The sequence below is a fragment of the Protopterus annectens genome, chromosome 7.part0, assembly GCF_019279795.1.
Source record: "Protopterus annectens isolate FY-2018-M chromosome 7.part0, PAN1.0, whole genome shotgun sequence".
NCBI classification, from domain to species: Eukaryota; Metazoa; Chordata; order Ceratodontiformes; family Protopteridae; genus Protopterus; species Protopterus annectens.
The window spans coordinates 706312638-706331298 of record NC_056739.1 but is presented as its reverse complement, the minus strand read 5'-3'; positions in this window follow the sequence as shown (position 1 = coordinate 706331298).

The window sequence follows — 18661 nt, the reverse complement described above, 5'->3', positions numbered from 1 at the left end:
AATATATTGATTTTGTAGAATGGTGAAGTGGGTCGTATACCAGAATTTGTAAACTATTTAGAGAGTTTGACTTCATTTTTGAAGTTTGCATATAGGTGGGACATCAAAAAACTAGATTATTTGGATTTTTGTTATACAAAGATGGAATGGACAGGGTATTATAGTCTATTATATTTTTTTGAAAAAGGCTTATTCTAATTTCTTTTTTCATTTTGAGAGTTGCCACCTCATTTTTTCTCAAAAGAGGTATGTCATCAAAGGTCAGATGGTATGACTCTCCAGATTGATTAGTTTGTGATAATAATTTCATAGAACAAATAGGTCAATTAATTAATATGTTTTTAGATAGGGGCTACCCTTTAAACCTGGTGCAGATGATCAGCGATGAAGTGAAAAAGGTAGAAAAAATAGGTTTCAGCCCATTTTGAGGGCTGGAACCATGCCTCTTCAGGAGGATGGCCCTTTGGTTAGGGCTAAAGAAAAACAAGATGACATGAAAAGGGCAATTGTTATTATACCTATTAACACTGACAACCCACAGATTGTGAATATTTTGAGAAACACGTGGGATTTGGTTTTCACTCCAGAGGTAAAGGAGAAGGTATGGATGCTTCCAGCAATCACCTTTGCCAGGGCTAAAAATATTAAATATAGAATGCAGAAAGATCCTGGATTGGTTGCAATTAGGTTGAAATCTATGATTGGGCAAATGTGGTGCCTGCAAAGTGTGTAGGTTCATTAATGATGGACCTTATATTTTGGTACATGGGGCTGGTAGGTCCTTGTTTAACATGCCCCTTATTTTATGTTGAGAAGACTATGAGAAGTTTAAAAGCCCATATTAATGAGCATCTGTATGAGATAAGAAGAGAAAGGTTATCAAATGCTTCATATAGGCATACTACAGAATGTGTTGTGTACAAAATATTTTAATTTTTTATTGTTGACAAAGTGATGTTATGGGAGAATGGTGGAGATGTGGATTGTATACTCGAAAAGAGGAAATTGATCTGGCAGGTTAGATTAAATGCAGGGGTAAAGCCAGGTTTAAATGTCCATATTTCCATTTTGAGTGTTTTAAAATTAAAGGCAAACTGTTTGATTTTTAAAGAATTTTACCAGGACATTATATGTTGGCTGAATTTGCATGCATTTTTAAAGACTATTTGCAATATATAATATCTTTTTTAGCACACTACTTTTTAGTAATTGCTTTAATTAAGAGTTTATTGGTCAATTTGTATTGGCAATTTAGTATTTAAGCAAATCAAGGATTACGTTTGTAGAGTCTAATGAAGCCAGTTGCAAAAATGTGAAAGTAATTAGTCTGGAATTAATTTATGTTGGCATTTTGATTCATTAAAAGCTGTTACATCCATGCTGAAGTGTCATGAATTGTGTTTATTGTACTATTGTGTAATATTAATTTGTGTAAAATAAAGAACTTAACTATTTAGGTATCATAATTCAACCAGATATTAATAAATTCGTTAATTCTAGTTTTCAAAATCTCATTGCTGATTTAGAAGTATTAATCAAACAATGGAATGCTAATTATTTTTCTTTTGAAGAAATGTTAGTTCTTATAAACATAAGGATTTTACTTAAAATTGTACATGTATTACAGGCAATATGAGAAATTTAGAGAAGTTATTAATTTAATTTTATGGTATCAAATAAACCAAGAACTTCATCTAAAAATCATAATAGATTATGGGAGTATGGCGGAACTAAATTTCAAGATTTGCAATCATATTCTCTGGTTACAATATTTATGGTAATTTTGTTATGGTTAAATCCTAATTATACCAATAAATGCAAAAATATTCAAGAGCAAAATGTAACAAAATCCATTAAATCTAAAGAACAATAAATATTTGATCTAATAAATCATAATTTCTTATGGTTACTTAAAAAATCTTTTGGAGGAAAAAATTAATTAAAAAAAAAAACACAGATTCAAAATTCATTAACCTGATACTTAAAACATTTAGAAATTTTATGTACAAATTTCTGACAATCGAAAAGTGGAGATTTATAATGCTACCTACAGCTTTTTCATCTGGCATGATAGAAAAGTCAAGATGCTATTAAAATGAAATCACTTAAAGACAATAATACAATATTGTGGTCAGATTGTTATGATAAAAGCTTACCAGTCACAGTTTCTGGTATTCTTCATAAATCTGATTTAGATATAATGCATACATTATTAATTCATTATATTGTCAATAAATGTAATGCTTATTTATTTATAATGAATGAAGAAAAGAAAATAATGCCTAATGTTTATAATTTTATGATTTTAATTGTTAAAGATAAGTTATCAATGAAGATGAGCTTTCAAAATTATATAATTTTGATTAGTAATAAGAATATTGATTCAAGATATTGGACATTTTTACATTCTGTGATATTAATCTAAAGTTAAAGGAAGGTGATAAAATGGTATTTAAATCTGTTAAATGTATAACATCTAGCTTACATTCCAAGATATTTACATTGAAATATATGCCCAGAATTTTCATTATGCCATATAAAATCTCAAAATTTAAAAAGGTAATGTGGTTAAATGTTGAAGATGTAATACAATGATTAAAGCAGATTGGATTCATGTTTGTAGAATGTAAAAAATATGAAAAAAATTTGGAAAGATGTTTGTAATTTTCTTATGAGTATTTGGACTGATAATTGTATAATTTAATTCAATAATGTTAATGAATGTTCCAACTCCTTCAGTTATTAATAATAATCGTAAAATGTTTTGCAGACTACTTGTTATATCTAGGAAAGTTATAAATAAAAACGGAATCATTAGGCAACCTATGTAGAAGATTCTATATGAATGAGAAGTGTACTAATTGGTTCTCTGACAGAAGAGCTAATGCATGGAACAGGCTACCAAATTACATTAAATCAAGTACTAGTTTAGATATTTTTAAGAACAGCCAGGATGGAGCAGTGGTGCAGCAGTAGCGTTGTCATCTCACAGCAAGAGGTTCTCCAGTTTTATTCTCGGCTGGGGTGCCTTCTGTGTGGAGTCTGCATGTCGTCCCTGCAATTGTGTGGGTTTTCTCCAGGTGCTCTGGTTTTATCCCACATCACAAAAACATGCATCTGGAGCATTTCTCCCCAGGCCTCTGCTGAAAACTGGCTTTGTTCCAAGTTGGACTTTCCTGGTAAACAAATGTTAACTAAAATAAATAAATAAAAAATAAATCAATCATTATGGGGACAAGTGTTTTGGTATATTGGCAAGCTAGAAGGGCATTAATGCAAATTAATACATGTTAAAAGAATACTGCAACATGGTACAAACTGGGAAAACACATCTTCTGATAGTGTCAGACTGTGCAGCTATACAAATTATGTATTGTAAGCAAATAAAAATGCTGCAATAAACACTGGAATTTCCCAGTATTTTTTTCTGAAAAGGAAGTCATTTAATAATTGTGTCAATCAAACTTTAGGTGAAATGTTATTAGATTTGAATTTAAATAGTAAACAGCTTTCAAAGGATCTGGATAATTGTAAATTGTAAATTACAAGTTAAAAATGGGGTCATGATAAATACAAATGAGATATGAAATATTAGTCACAATATATATCTAGAGGGCTTAAAAGCAAGAGATTTACAAAATCAAAAGAAATAAGTGAGTCATATATGTTGAAGAGCCATAAAAACTAACTAGAATGTTCATGCAAGAGAACTTAGAAAATATGAATAAATATAGAACAATGACTTTAAAACGACCATTTTGTACAATAATTCTGGATAAATCAAATTCCTGGCTCGATATTTAAGGTAATAAAGGATTGAAAGGATGATAATTAAATTCAGGAATTATAGAAATGGTAGAGTATAGGTGGATCCAGTGGTAAACTATTACAGTATACTATATTGATAAGATATAGAAATTGAGAGTAACCCACAGGAAATAACGTATTTAAGGAAGTCATGACTTCCCAAGTTAACAGAAATAGAAAGATTAATATCACCATGAAAAAATATAAGAAATTGAGATTAAAAAAGCAATGAGAAATCAAAATATATGGACGACCCTTGAAAGTGATGAGATTTTTATAGAAATGTGGGGAAAGAAGGAAGGGGAGAAAATGAAAGTCTGTATAGGATTTTTAATCATATTTTTCTTTGTAAGGATGTACCCTTAGCTTGGGGAAAAACAGTGATGATAATTATACAAAAAGAGAGGAAAGATCCTCTTGTTCCAGGGTCATACAGACCAGTTTCAATTCCGAATCCTGACTACAAGGTGATTATGACTATTTTGTCAGAAATAAATATGTTGCCAAGAAAAGAAGTAGATCCATGTGGGATTATAGAAGGTAGGTATTTGACAATGCTGATAGAATCCTTATGATTTTAAGGATGCAATGGACAATAATATTATTATTATGGTAATAGTTATAAATGCTGAGAAGTGAGCTTGACAGAGTGAAGTAGGAATTTATGAAATATTTTGAGGGATATAGGTTCCTACAATATGGACAGCATTATATATAACATCTACTGAGGAGATCCATGCTAGGATAAAGTCTTAAGCATTTAGTCTTGTGACAAAAATAGGCTGTAGTGTTACTATTTGCTTTGCAGTTAGAACCATTAGCCAGGGCCATGACATAATCAAATATAGCTGGATACAAATGGAGAGATTCTAATGAGAAAATAGCCCTTTTTGTGAATGATATAATAATAGTAATATATGTTTCCAGTCCAGAATGTGATATAAAAATTATACATGATAAACTGAAATGTTTTGGTAGTATAACAATATAAAGCAAATGAGGTGACACAAAGGCCACAATACTGAATTATGCCCTGATACATGACATGGTACAGAATTTCCCCTGTTTTGTGAGGTCATAACAAGTTGAGATACTTGGGAATTTGGTTGAAAGAGTGTATTCAGCAAGTTGCTAAAGAGATCTGGGAAGAAGTTGCTCAAAAGTTTATATAGGTAAGAGAAGACTATAGGCATTATGTAGGTTCATATATTAGTACTAAGCTAACTGTCCTTGCAAGCCATTTTAAGCCTAGCCAATTATCCCTTGTGAGACTCAAACCCTGCATCTTCTGTTTGTAAGGCAAACACCTTAACCATTAGGCCACCCTCCCAGTAACAATAAGATACATGTGATAGAGATGTTTTTGGTCTTGGTGGTTCTTTACATAAGTCAGGCTTGTATATATCAACCAAAATATTAGATATGGAATAATATGCAAAATAAAATTATTTTATTGGGGGGGTTAACAAAAGAGAAAACATGCAATGGAGAAAAACTCATACTGGGAAAGGGGCAGAGTGGTTTGGGGCTACCAGATTTGGATGCATACTATAGTGCCACATAACTTAGGATAAGGTATTTCACTTGTGACTCAGAATATATTCCCTTATGGAAGGACATGATAGATCTAATGCCTAATGAAGCAACTATAGAATCACATATGAGCATTTTGGCAGATTTAGGAAATGAATATAAAGAACATCATGTACAGCTTTATATACATAAACTGTTAAGCATGTCTTTGCTTTAAAGGAAGTAAGACCTTGAAAAAAATAGAATAATAGTAACAGACTATACTATATATGGTAATAAGAAGGACACAGAAAAAAAAGTGTAATGAACATTTGGAAGGGAAAGAGCAAAGAGCCAAGGTTTTTAGAGCAGATGATAAAAGGAGACAAGGTAATAAAATGAGATGAAGTTAGACAAACATTTGGGCTATTGAACCCATATCAACTAGCATATCCAAGTCAAGTGTTTGAGTTGAAGAAAGATATGTGAAAGTAAATAGTAAATCTGATAAATCACAAATAGCAGATTTTATAATTCAGTCCATAAAAGAATTGGCAGACTGAAAGAAGTAATAAGTAGATCATGTGAAGCAATATTAGATTTGAGAAGACAATATAGTATAAATTAAAAATATGTAGTGAATAATTAAACTGAGTGTATACAGATGATCAATAGAGGGAACTATGTGTTATCCTTAAATAAGTAAGTAAGTTGAGAAAAATTTGAATTTTTGCAATGAAACATTTGCACAAATATTTTCCTGCCCCATCAGATCTGAAAAAAAAATTCTAACAGATATTCCTGCAGACAAGAGGCATATGTTGGAGATGTTTAAGTCCAGAGATAGCTTTTTGGAGGCATATGTTTTGGAAATCTATGGAGTTATTTCAGTACAGAAATTAACTGAACAATATGCAAGTCTTATATTTAGAAGATAATTTAACATTATTATTGAGATGTCCTTGTTGCTTCAGATTAAAATAATGTGTACCAAAGAGATGAAAACATTTCTGTCTTTAGTGTTGATAGTGACTAAAAAAGCCATAACTGGAAAATGAAAACACAAAAGCAAATTATCAATAAGAGAGGTAGAAAAATACTACAAAGATTAAATATATGCGACTGAGAACTATTAGAGATCAGAAACATAGCTCACTTGTAAAAAATGGTCTGTATAGGTTCATAGGTTCATAGGTTCATACTAGGCTATCTGCCCTGGGGCAATTATAAGCCTAGCCCGATTCTGTATGGCTTACGCCACCTCTTGATTTGAGTATACTGTGCCCTTTTTAAGGTTTAGTTTACTGTCCCTCTGTCTAATAGTGACACGGGAGTAATCCCTGGGACAAACCTACGATCCCCCATCCACTTATTGAGATTCTTCTTGAAGAGATTCAGTGAGGTGCTCTGCCTCACATGAACTGGAATTCTATTCCAGAGCGAAGGGAGCCTCTGGGTTATGAACCTGTCCCTCCAGCAAGTTCTATTTATTTCTGTGCTGAGGTTCAAGTCCCTTGAGCGTGTGGCTCTAAGGGATTTAGATTTACTGAGGTGGAGCATGTCCATTAATTCTGGATTTGAAATAGCTTTGTATGTCAGGCATAGATCGCCTCGAAGTAGGCGGTATGCAACTGAGTAGAGCTGGAGTTTTTTTAACCGAGCAACATATGGCATCTGTTTGAGACCCTTGATCCTCTTGGTGAGATACTTTTGGGGTCTTTCTAATTGCTGCAGGTGTCGGGTAAGGTACATCCCAAAAGGGGCATTGTATTCTATGATGGGCCTGATGAGGGATGAATAAAGGGACACAATTACCTCTCTTGATCTGGATGTGAAACCCTTCATGATGAGGTGGGCTATGTAGAAGGTCTTTCTAACCACTTTGGCAATGTGGTTTTCAAAGGAGAGATTGCTATCAACTTGGGTCCCCAGGTCCCTAATAACTTTCTCTGTACTTAATGGGTTTCTGCCTATGTGGTAATTTGTGGGCACATTGTTTTTGCCAAAGGATATGACTATACATTTTTTGGCATTTAGCTTTAAACCATGGTGCTGGCACCAGTTATCTGTCTCTGTGAGACCTTTTTGAAGGATGTTTGTGTCAGCTGGAGAGTTGATTATGGTGCCTAGTTTGCAGTCGTCTGTGAACTTGGTGAGCCATAGTCCTCCCACGTTTGCCTGTACCTTGGAAAAGTATATACCGAACAAGAGTGGTCCCAGGACAGAACCCTGTGGGATGCCACTTGTGACCGGTTTCGAGTCTGACATGGCTCCAGCAACTCTCACTCTGTGGGTTCTGTCTTTGAGCCAGTTTGCGACCCATCTTGTGACATAGGGGTTTATATTTAAGCTGGATAGCTTATCTATGATGCCCGAGTGGGGTATTGTGTCAAATGCCTTTGCAAGGTCCAGATAGGCTGTGTGGACTACCTTCCCTTCATCTTTGGCTTTGGTGACTGTTTCAATGAAGTCAACCAGGTTCAAAAGGCAGGATCTGCCCTTGACAAAACCGAACTGGGTAGGATCTAATGTCTGCAGGTCCCCAATGTCTTTGTTTATGAGCTCCATGATGATCCTCTCCATAGCCTTGCAGACTAAGCTAGTCAGGCTTATGGGGCGATAGTTTCCAGGGTCCGTAGAGGCTCCACCTTTGTGGAGTGGGACCACTGTTGTTGTACGCCATTCTGTGGGCACATATCCTGTAGTGAGGCTGAGATTGTATAGCTGTTTTATTTGAGGGATTAGTTCCTCTTGTAGTTCATGTAGGACGCAACCTGGGACACCATCTGGTCCCACGGAAGCAGTGTTTTTTTGCTTTGGAGAGGGCAGCCTTCACCTGAGCATCTGAGATGTTTGGGAGGCAGCCCTCTGCTGGGATAGATACTTGCTCTTTTGGGGAGGGGTGGAGAAGTTTGCACTGAACCTGTCTGCCAGGATATTGGCGATGTCTGTGGGTTCAGTGTATTTTTTGTCATTTAGAATCAACTCAGAACAAGTCTGGGAGTTGCATCCCAGGTTTCTAACATAACTGAAAAAAGCCTTATGATTGTCTTTGGTGTCCTGTGCAATTTTTCTCTCAAAGCTGGCCTTGGAGGATTTTATGAGGGATCGTAATTTTTTGCTAGTACTGATCAGAGATGCCTTCCCTATTAGGGATTTTGCTCTATCATGTAGTAGCTTCCTCCTTCTGTTGTACAGTTTATTTATGGCAGAGGTCCACCAGACTGGACGCCTGCTTTTGGATGATTGGGTCTTGGTTTTGTTTGGGATAGCATGATCCATGCATTCCTGGAGATGTCTGTAGAATGCATTTATATAGGATTCTGCAGTTTGGGCCGTAGTTTCCACTGGCCCTGGGGCCTTGAAAGATTCCACTTTGGTTTTGAGAAGTGAGAAGTTCGCTTTTGAGAAGTTTTTCACTGTGGTTTTCTGGGCTGGGGGTGGGGTCGGGATGTGGACATCCAGTGAAATTAATTTATGGTCTGATCTTATCAATGAGGGATATACTTCTGGTGTGGAGCATAGAGTCCCCATGTTGGTAATGATCAGGTCTAGTATGTCGTACCCTCTTGAGGGAGTGGTGACTAGTTGTTCCATAGCATTTCAGTTTATAATTTCCAGGAATCTTTGGGCTAAGGTGTTGGGGCTTGAGTAGTGCTCCCAGTCAATGTTTGGGTAGTTGAAGTCACCCGATATAATGGTGTTCGGAGAGATCTTCATGTTCTCCAAAGTTTTCAAGAAAGCCGAGTGGGATTCCTGACTTTGAGAGGGTGGTTTGTAGGATGCTATAAACTGAAAAGCAGTCTTGCCCACTGTTAGTTGCACATGGATGGTCTCCGATACTTCGTGCAATGCCACTAACCTGGAGGTGTGGATATCCTTGATAAATATGGAAACTCCCCCTCCTTTTGTGGTTCGGTCCGGGTTTTGGGGCCAAAATGCATGATATGAGGTATAGCCTGGTAGTGCTGGGGTGCTCTCCGGAGCCTTGAACCAGGTTTCTGTGACTGCACAGATATCAATGTTCTCCATACTGAGGAGAGCTTCGAGTGCATGCATCTTGAGGTTAAGACTTCTGGCGTTTAGCAGCATTACCCTTTGTTTCTTGTTCCTTGTGCTGTCTATGGGGGTGGGTTTGACTTTTGAGCCTTGCCTAAAAAAGGCACTATGGGGGTGGCAAGAGCCTTTGCCAATATCCGAAAGCCCAGTGGTGACAGGTGCAAGCCGTCCCTAGCGAAGCAACGTAGCTTGTGGAACATGTCATCCCAGGCTGACAGACACTGGATCCCCTTTGAATGACACCAAAATTTTAGCCAATTGTTAAAATCGATCATTTTGTCTTTGTACTGTGGCATCATTCTAGGTGAGGGTAAGATGCTGCTCAAGGTCAGGGTCATACCAGCCTGGGCTACATGATCAGAGAGCTCCTCTATGTCTCTTTTCATGTAGTCCAGGGAGGTACGTCTCAGGTCATTCACACCAGCATGTACAATGACTGAGTCATATTTGTATTTGCTTTGAAGTGACCTGAGTGCTTGCGTTATGTGTCGGATCCTAGCACCCGACAGGCAGCTCACCGTGACCTTCTCTTTATTCAGCCTGGTGAGCGGGACGTCAGTGTGTCTGACAGTAGAGTTACCTATAACAAGAGTATCAGGTGTGTTATTCAGCCTTAAGGGCTGTGGCTGCTTGGAACACTGACTTTGTGGGTTATGTGTTGTGTGTGTTTTGTTTTGAGGTAGCGTTTGCTTGGATGTCTGCTTTGGAGGTCTCTGTTGCTTAGGTAGATTTTTATTTAGAGCCTCCGAGTATGTTTTTGTGTATTTATGTGTTTGGTTCGCTGATGTGGTGGGACTATGTGATACTGGAATTGTGTTGTGTGAGGTTACCTTCTCCTCCTGACAGGTTACACCAGTTTTGAGATGAGAGAGCTCAGCCTCCAGTTTGGCTAAATAGTTGCATCTCTCACATATATTTGAACCTGTTTGGAGGAGGAGAGGGTTGTCCGTGTACATGAGACAGTTGTAACATTGCATCAAAATTCCCAGATTCACCAGCTGGACTGGAGAGGAAACCATTGACTGACCTTTGGACATGCTAGAGTAATATAGGGAAACTGAATTTAAGATGGACCAATAGAGGACAGGGTAATCGTAGAGAGTATAAGAGTAAGTAGCGCTTATGGTTTAATAGTGCTAACTTGTAGGATTACTTAATTGGACCAGTGAAGGGCCTTAGAATGAGAATATGGTGTTTAAATTGAGAGATAGAGCAGTTCTAAGGGAAAAAGTGAAGAGCAGACTTTGTGGAGCCAGGAATAGTTTAAACCCAATTAGGCGGCGCTGCCCGCTGTTGTGCTATGCACAAAAATGCGCAAAACCGCGCAAAAGAGGGTTTTAAGAGAGGAAGATGAAGGAGTTTTGGAATTGACCCAAAATGGCCAATAAAACTACAGTTTCAAGTCAGTAACCACTCCCACAGGGGCAGGCAGGCTGCTCAATGTTTTTCACTGCCACTGATCAACAGAAAGACTTCCCTTTAGCCCAAGCAAAAAATTGCCTCACAGAAACTTACAAACAGTTCAAGAACAGCAAGCCTGTAACTGAACATTTTTAAATCTCAGAAAAGTGGGAAAAAAGCAAAATTTTTTTTGTTTTTTTTTTGTTTTTTCAGAGATAGCAGAGGTTCACAAGTATCAACAAGTTATAACAGTGCAGTAAATGACCCCACACAAGAGTACTAGGCCAAAGACAGATAAAATGCAAGTTTAGAGAAAAAAACAATTTTAAAAATAAGTGCAAACAGGAAATTCAGTAAACAGCTCTAGGTTGTGCTCTAAATACAGTTACTAATGCAGAAATCAAATTTAACAAGCCAAAAAATGCTCAGAATAGGCAGCTATGTAGAAAAACTTAGCAAATAGACAGAGGAAAAATACTTAAAATCTCAAAAGTGGCTCCTTTCTTCTCTCAGCGTATTCTCCTCTTGGTGGGTGCTTCACCAGCAGCCAACAAGCCTGAAAAGACACCAAAACCATGAGGCAACCAGGTTTTAAGAGAGGAAGATGAAGGAGTTTTGGAATTGACCCAAAATGGCCAATAAAACTACAGTTTCAAGTCAGTAACCACTCCCACAGGGGCAGGCAAGCTGCTCAATGTTTTTCACTGCCACTGATAAACAGAGAGACTTCCCTTTAGCCCAAGCAAAAAATGGCCTCACAGAAACTTACAAACAGTTCAAGAACAGCAAGCCTGTAACTGAACTTTTTTAAATCTCAGAAAAGTGTATGGGATTGTGTAATGGAAAAAGAGCTTGGTGAAAGTATTGAAATGGAACAAGTCTAGTATAGATCTTTGTGGAACACCAGTAGTTAGAAGTAAGAAATTGGAGAAATCTTTTTTCCATTTCACTGCTTGTACTCTTTTTTGAGATGTCGCTATGGAAATGTTGTAAGGAAGAGTTAGTGAGCCCAAAAGATGAGAGGTTATGTAAGAGTTTCTGGTAGCAGACCGTATCAAAAGCTTTTTATAAGTCTCGGAATATGGAGGAGATTATTCTACTGGCATTTCCATGGGTGTTTACAGTATTAACCAAATTCAGCAAAGCAGTAGTTGTGCTGTGATGAAGAAGCCATGTTGGGTTGAAGACATAAATGTATTATCTATTAGAGAGTTGCGAAATTGTACATGAACATATTTTTCTAATATTTTTGATAGGGGAGATAAAATGACAATTGGTCTATCATTTGAAAGATCTGTATTGATTCTACCTTGGTGCAGCAGAATAATGAATGATTTTTTTCCATAGTGAGGGACTTTATTTTCAGATATGGATCACTTTATCAGAATTGAAACTGGGTATTTATTTATTGCATTTGTTTGCCAGGATAGTTAAACTGGGCAAAGGTTGCCTCTTTTCAATTAAGGCCCAGGGAAAAAAAGCACCACATGTGTTACAAAAATAGACAGTTGAGCAAATTAAGCTATGCAATGGCCTCAGCTGCTATTTTAAGATATTTGTCAGGTAGATTGTCAGGGGCAGTTGCTTTAATTTTTGAGGTATTTTATGATATCTGTGGGAATTGTTTGGAAGGAGAAGTGATGAAGGAGGTTATTTGATTGAGTAGGGATGCCAAGAGCCTGATTAAATCACCTACTTAAAAAACTTTGAACTAAAACCAAGCAATGTCAAAACAAGGCTCTGGACACAAAATGTAGTGCTTTCATTCTACTTTAATCAAAACAGAACTTCATCAGAAAATGTAAAACGTAGGTTCACCACAAGAATTTAAAAGAACTGCACATAAGGCATGTGATGCATACAGCCAATGAGAGATAAAATTGATATCATGAACCTGAAATCCCCCTGAAAAATTTAAAGTACCAGGATCAAAATACAATTGTAATAAGTTAAAATTATATATTGACAAAAATAACTTTTAAATACCATTAAATCCTTGGTGCTTTTAAAAAGCATTTAATGTTAATTGTTTCATTGAGACATGGGGCTCTATCTGTTCCCAATGTGATCTACCAGCTGCTTTCCTTACATTCTAAATGAACTTTGTGGTAACCATCCAAGCAGTCAGAATTAACTGGATCTGCATTTTACATTTTCTGATGAGTTCTGTTTTGATTAAAGTAGAATGAAAGTGCTAAATTTTGTTTCTGGAGCCTTGCCTTGACATTGCTTGGTTTTAATTTAGAATTTTTCAGTTTGGTCTGTTTTTGGAATGATGCTGCATTCTACTTGGTTTGTTTTCCATTCAGTGTCATGGCTGGAGAGTATCTGTCACATGATAACTTACTGGATCTTACCACACATCAGATTCCTGAGGAGTTACCCATTCTCTCTCAACAGATTGCTTCTACTGTTTCTGGAGAAATTTTGGATGGATATTTGACTAGAAGTCAGGTGGGCCCACAGACACTGACAGACCACAATTCTTCTGGATTTGCTGCTTTTGCACCACGTGAAACATCTGCTAACTCTCCTGGGGGTACCAACAACTACAATTTGGATGGTAATACAGTTTCCTCGTCATTCAGCCTACTGCATTAAGTACTTAAAGATGTGGTAAACCCTTTTTCTGCATGTATTAATGGTGGAAACAACAATGCAGTGAACAGCAAACAGTTTATCAGTAAAAATGATGACTTTGTTTTGTGCAGAAATGATATGTATAAGTTGGAGCATTGTACTAATAAGTTTATTTCTCTTCAATATGAGATTCTTTATTTAGAGGAAAATATTGCTCATTCAATTGTTCCATAAGGCCTAAGGGATTTTAAATTCCCTAACTGTGTCAAACAAGGGGATTCTCTCTATACTGAATTGGTTTCACTGTTTAACAATACTGGATTACCATTGATAAGAACTTTGGTTAAGCATTATATAGATGAAATTGGAAGGTATAGGGCTCAGATGGAACAACTTTATGCTAAAATTAAAAGTTCAAATAGTTTTCTTTCTCTCAGTACACTATATTCTGGCATTGCAGCTAAAGCTGACCATTTAAGAGCATGTATAGTATAGAGAAAACAAGGTAAGCTAAAAAGGGATTTTGCAGCCTATTCTGTATGTAAAGCATATCCCTTAAAAAGCCCTGTTATGTCCACACAACAGAGTGTGGGTAGAAAAAACACTACCACTTCAGTTTTGCCTTCTGACACTGTAACGTCATATGGGAGTGTGCTTGACGCCTCTTCAACTGTTGCTTCTAGTATAAGTAGTAATGCACTTCAGGGCAATTTCCCCCCATTACCTGTTGTTTCATCCGGTCCTTTCTAGTGACCCCTCAGGGCAAATAAGAACACCAAAGTGGTCAGCCAACAAACAAATGAAAGGCAAAGGGAGGGGGAAGAACAAAAGGAAAACATAGAATATACGATTGAAGTACTGAACCTTAGTGGAATTCCTTTGGACCCAGTGCATGTCTTTGTTTCCAAGCAACTTTGTTAACATTACCAAGTTGCTTTTTGATTTCAAGTTATATGTAAGGAAGCTAAATTTGCAATTCATTATGGATGATGTTTCACTACCAGAGCCCCCACCTGATCGTTTAAAGAAACAAAGTGCATTTAAACCTACATTCAATGGCACCCTTCAAACATTCAGCAATATCTGTTAGGATGACCTGAGAGCCAGTTTAGCTTCAAGATCCAGATGAAAGGATTGCCTTGAAAGATCTTTCTAGTGATAGAAATTTAAGGATCATGAAGGCTGACAAAGGTGATATGTTGGTCCTTATGATTAACAATGATTACAACCGTGAGAGTCAGAATTTGCTTATGGATGAATCAAGTTACAGAGAGGTTTCAAAGGAAACCATTGTGAGGAGTTTTTTCCATTATTGATCACACTCTGATATATACAATCATGGCGAACTGGACATGGACACCTACACATATCTTCAAGGGGATATTCCCAGAATGGAACTTTTTTTTTAGGATACCAAAGGTCCATAAGGATAGGAACAAACCTTCTTTCAGGTTGATTGTATCAGCAGCAACATACTCAAAGACTGAGACAATTTCCATTTTTTTTGTCTACATCTTAAACCCAAATGTACAGAGTTTACAATAATACTTATGGGACTTCTGTCACCTCCTGGAGCTCCTGAACAATTTTCTTGTTGGTGACTTTAATTTTTATTTTGCCTCACTAGATGTGATCTCTCTGTGCACCTGTATTCTGCAAGAGGATGGAGTAGAGTTTTAAGGCAATATTTGGCAGCTCACACCCCATTTTGAGATAGACAAGATCAACATGATCTGTTCCCTTATGGAATTGGTCCTTGATAATAACTTCTTCAATTTTCTTGACAAACTCTATAAACAGACCTTTGGAGTATCTATCTTTTTGCAGACTTGGTCATGGCTATTGGGAAGAGAAATTCTTGATGATGCATCCTTTAACAGAAAAAGTTTTGTTCCATAGGAGATACAGAGATTATCTCTTTTTTTCTATAGAGTGGAATTGTGGATGAATTTAAGTGCTTTGTGGAATACATCAACAAAAGCACTATTTTTTTGTGGTTTACCATCAGTGGTTTTGGTGATACTTTGGACTTCCTTGACCTAAACATTTTGTATGACACTACATATTGTTCCTTTGTGAACAAAGTCTTTCGCAAAGAAACCGTTTTAACCAGTACCTTCACAAGGACAGTTTACACCCCTCTCACATGAAAAGAGAGCTGGTCAAAGGGCAGATGATCAGACTGAATAGACTCACCATGGAAGATTTCACATTTTTGCAAGAGTTGATCAAGTTAAAGGCTTTCTTCATTGACAGGGGTTATAATTCAGACTGGTTAGATGCCATCAAAAGTGAGGTTTTTGGTGCTATGGACATCCAAAGCCAGTTCTATTTTTAATAGACAATATTTAAAATTTCTGCTAGTTAGGTCTCTAATGTCTCTCCTGATGTTTCCAAAGAAAGTTTTTGTTTGGCTTTCCTATTCCAATTTGTAATGAGATGTGGTTGATTGAGAACATAATACAAGAAAACTGGAAGGTCATTTTGGGAAATATTGAATTGTGTAAAGTCTTGGGTGACAATCTTAGGTTCACCTTTAAAAAAGCTATTAATTTTAAATCTATGTTTGAACATAATAATTCCTATCCTGAAACTGTACCTACAAGGAAGGTCACCTTAGGTACCTACAGTTATGTTTTTTGTAAGCAATGTAGGTTCATTAATAATTCATCCTCAGAATGTTTTCAACACTGTAATGTAGTTGTTTGGACAAGGGGTTGTTTCAGCTGCATTTCAAAAAATTTAATTTATGCAGCTGTCTGTGATTCCTGTAATGCATTTTATATTGGCAAGACTGTCAGATGTTTGAACAAATGGATTTATGAGCATGGTTTGGCTATTAGGAAAATGACCACCAAAATGCATTAGCCAAACTATGCTATTTGCACAGATTTTAAGATGTTAATTCTGACTGCTTGACTGATGACTACAAAAGTCATTCAGAATGTAAGGAAAGCAGTTGGTGGATCAGACTGACAGCAGATAAAGTCCCAGGTCTCAATGAAACAATTAACATTAAATGTTTTTTACAAACACTAAGGATTTAATGGTATTTTAAAGTTATTTTTTTTTTCAATATATGCTTTTATCTTATTACAGATGCCTTTCAGTCCTGTTACTTTAAATTTTCAGGGAAATTTCATGTTCATGGCATCATCAATTTTTTTTCTCTCATTGGCTGTATGCATCACATGTTTTATGTGCAGTTCTTTTAAATTCTTGTGGTGGATCTACATTTTACAGTTTCTGATGAAGTTCTGTTTTGATTAAAGTAGAGTAGAACAAAAGTGCTAAATTTTGCGTCCAAAGCCTTGTCCTGACATTGCTTCATTTTAGTTCAGAGTTTTTTAGTTTAATCACCTGGTTAGTTAATGACTCTACTGTCTGCATAAAGTGGGTATTGAATTGGTTGGCTATGGTATCACTTTCATTCTGTGCGCCTGGTCTTGAGAGTATATCTTACCCAGGGCAGACATAGCCTCTGAGACCACGTCTCATTGCTCACCCAGCCCAGTGGTGTTTCATTCTTGCCCAGGGCAGACATACCCTCTGATGCCATGTCTCATTGCCCACCCAGTCCAGTGGTGTAAGGGAAGGGAGTAGGGTCAAGAAAAAAAATGATGCATGTATGGAATGACACTGTAGGTACATTCCCTGCTGTATCTCCAGGATGCTACTTTCAGCCTCTTCATCTCAATCTGTTGGGTGGTTACATCCAAGTTATTGTACTAGACTAATGTTATTCTCCATTCCACTTTCCCTCTCCCTCAACAGCTCCAAAACCAAACAGTAGAACAATGGTTGTAGAAATAGAATATTACGAGGAAAGCCTGACAGATGATGGTCAAGCTGTAATAGCATGACTCCTCCAAAACATCACGCTGATATATATGGAACACACACACACACATGCACACAAACATATACACACACATACACAAACATATACACACACACGCACTACTGTTATAGTTCAATGCTAGATATGCACTATATATATGTGTGTATATATATATATATATATATATATATATATATATATATATATATATATATATATATATATATACATACATATATATGTATATAGGAAATGTTTGACTTAGCAATTGGAAAGCAGGCAGCCTTGTTAAAAAAAATCTGCAACATTTTGCTAGAAATATGTGAAACTGCTTCAGGTTATAGGTAAACTAAATCCATGCCAGTAAAATGAAGTTTTACTGCATTGCTTTAGACTGCAGCTATGTAATCAAGTATTATATAATGCAAATAATTCTGTTTCATGCATTTTAAATCATAGTTCATTTTCTTCTTCTTTTGGCTTTTTCCCAGTTAAGGGTTGCCACAGTGGATCACCTGTCCACTCATGACTGGCAGTGGAGTTTTACGGTGTCGAGTTGCCAGCCCAGCGCCCAGCCTTCCACAGAAGGCACACACACACACACGCACTCATGCCTTCGGCCAATTTAGAGTGTCCAATCCACCTACAGCATGTTTTGAGTTCATTTTACTAAATGCAATTCATAAGTGGCACTGAAAATATTAACGCAAATGAAGCAAACATAGATACAAAGCTCTAGTCCCTTCAGAATTTTCCAGTTACTAACTGCCAACCATAACCACATTATTAACTCTCATTCTTTTAAGTTCTGTACCACCCAATACAGCAGAAATGCTAATCCTTCTGGAAGAAATATCAGTCCTGGAAAGTGAAGTAATTTATTATTTAGACACTCCCAGCATAATGATTCAATGTTTTATCTACACATGAGAAAAGAATTATGTCTGCATAGCTGCCAATAATCTCAAAGAATTTCCTTAAAACAGCCAATATTAGAAGGAAAATGAAATAATTCATAATCTAGAAAGTTCTTAACTTGCTAACTCTTGTCAAATTATCAGAACATACAAGAATGAAAAAATGTTCAACAGAAAATATCTAATCAAAGCAGAGTTATTGTCCTCTGCAATTTAACATTCACATTGCCCATTTAAAATTCAGCTCTTAAAAGCAAGATCATATATTGCTAATGCAGTAGTTACTTTTATCAATTGCCCTTATCTTTTGAGGTGCGAATGAAAACCAAAAGTAAATGGCATCCAGTCAGAAGAAAAGGCAGTTTCAAGCTACCACAGTGCTAAATGCTGAGTTTGGTCCTTTCTGTTTTCTAAATACATGGCACATTAAAACATCTGAAAAGTCAAAATATGCCTTTTGCTAGTGCCACTCAGATACTCAACAAAGCTGATATAAAAGAAAGTTTGAAAGGATAAAAATTAACTTTTCAAGATTGAAAGACTG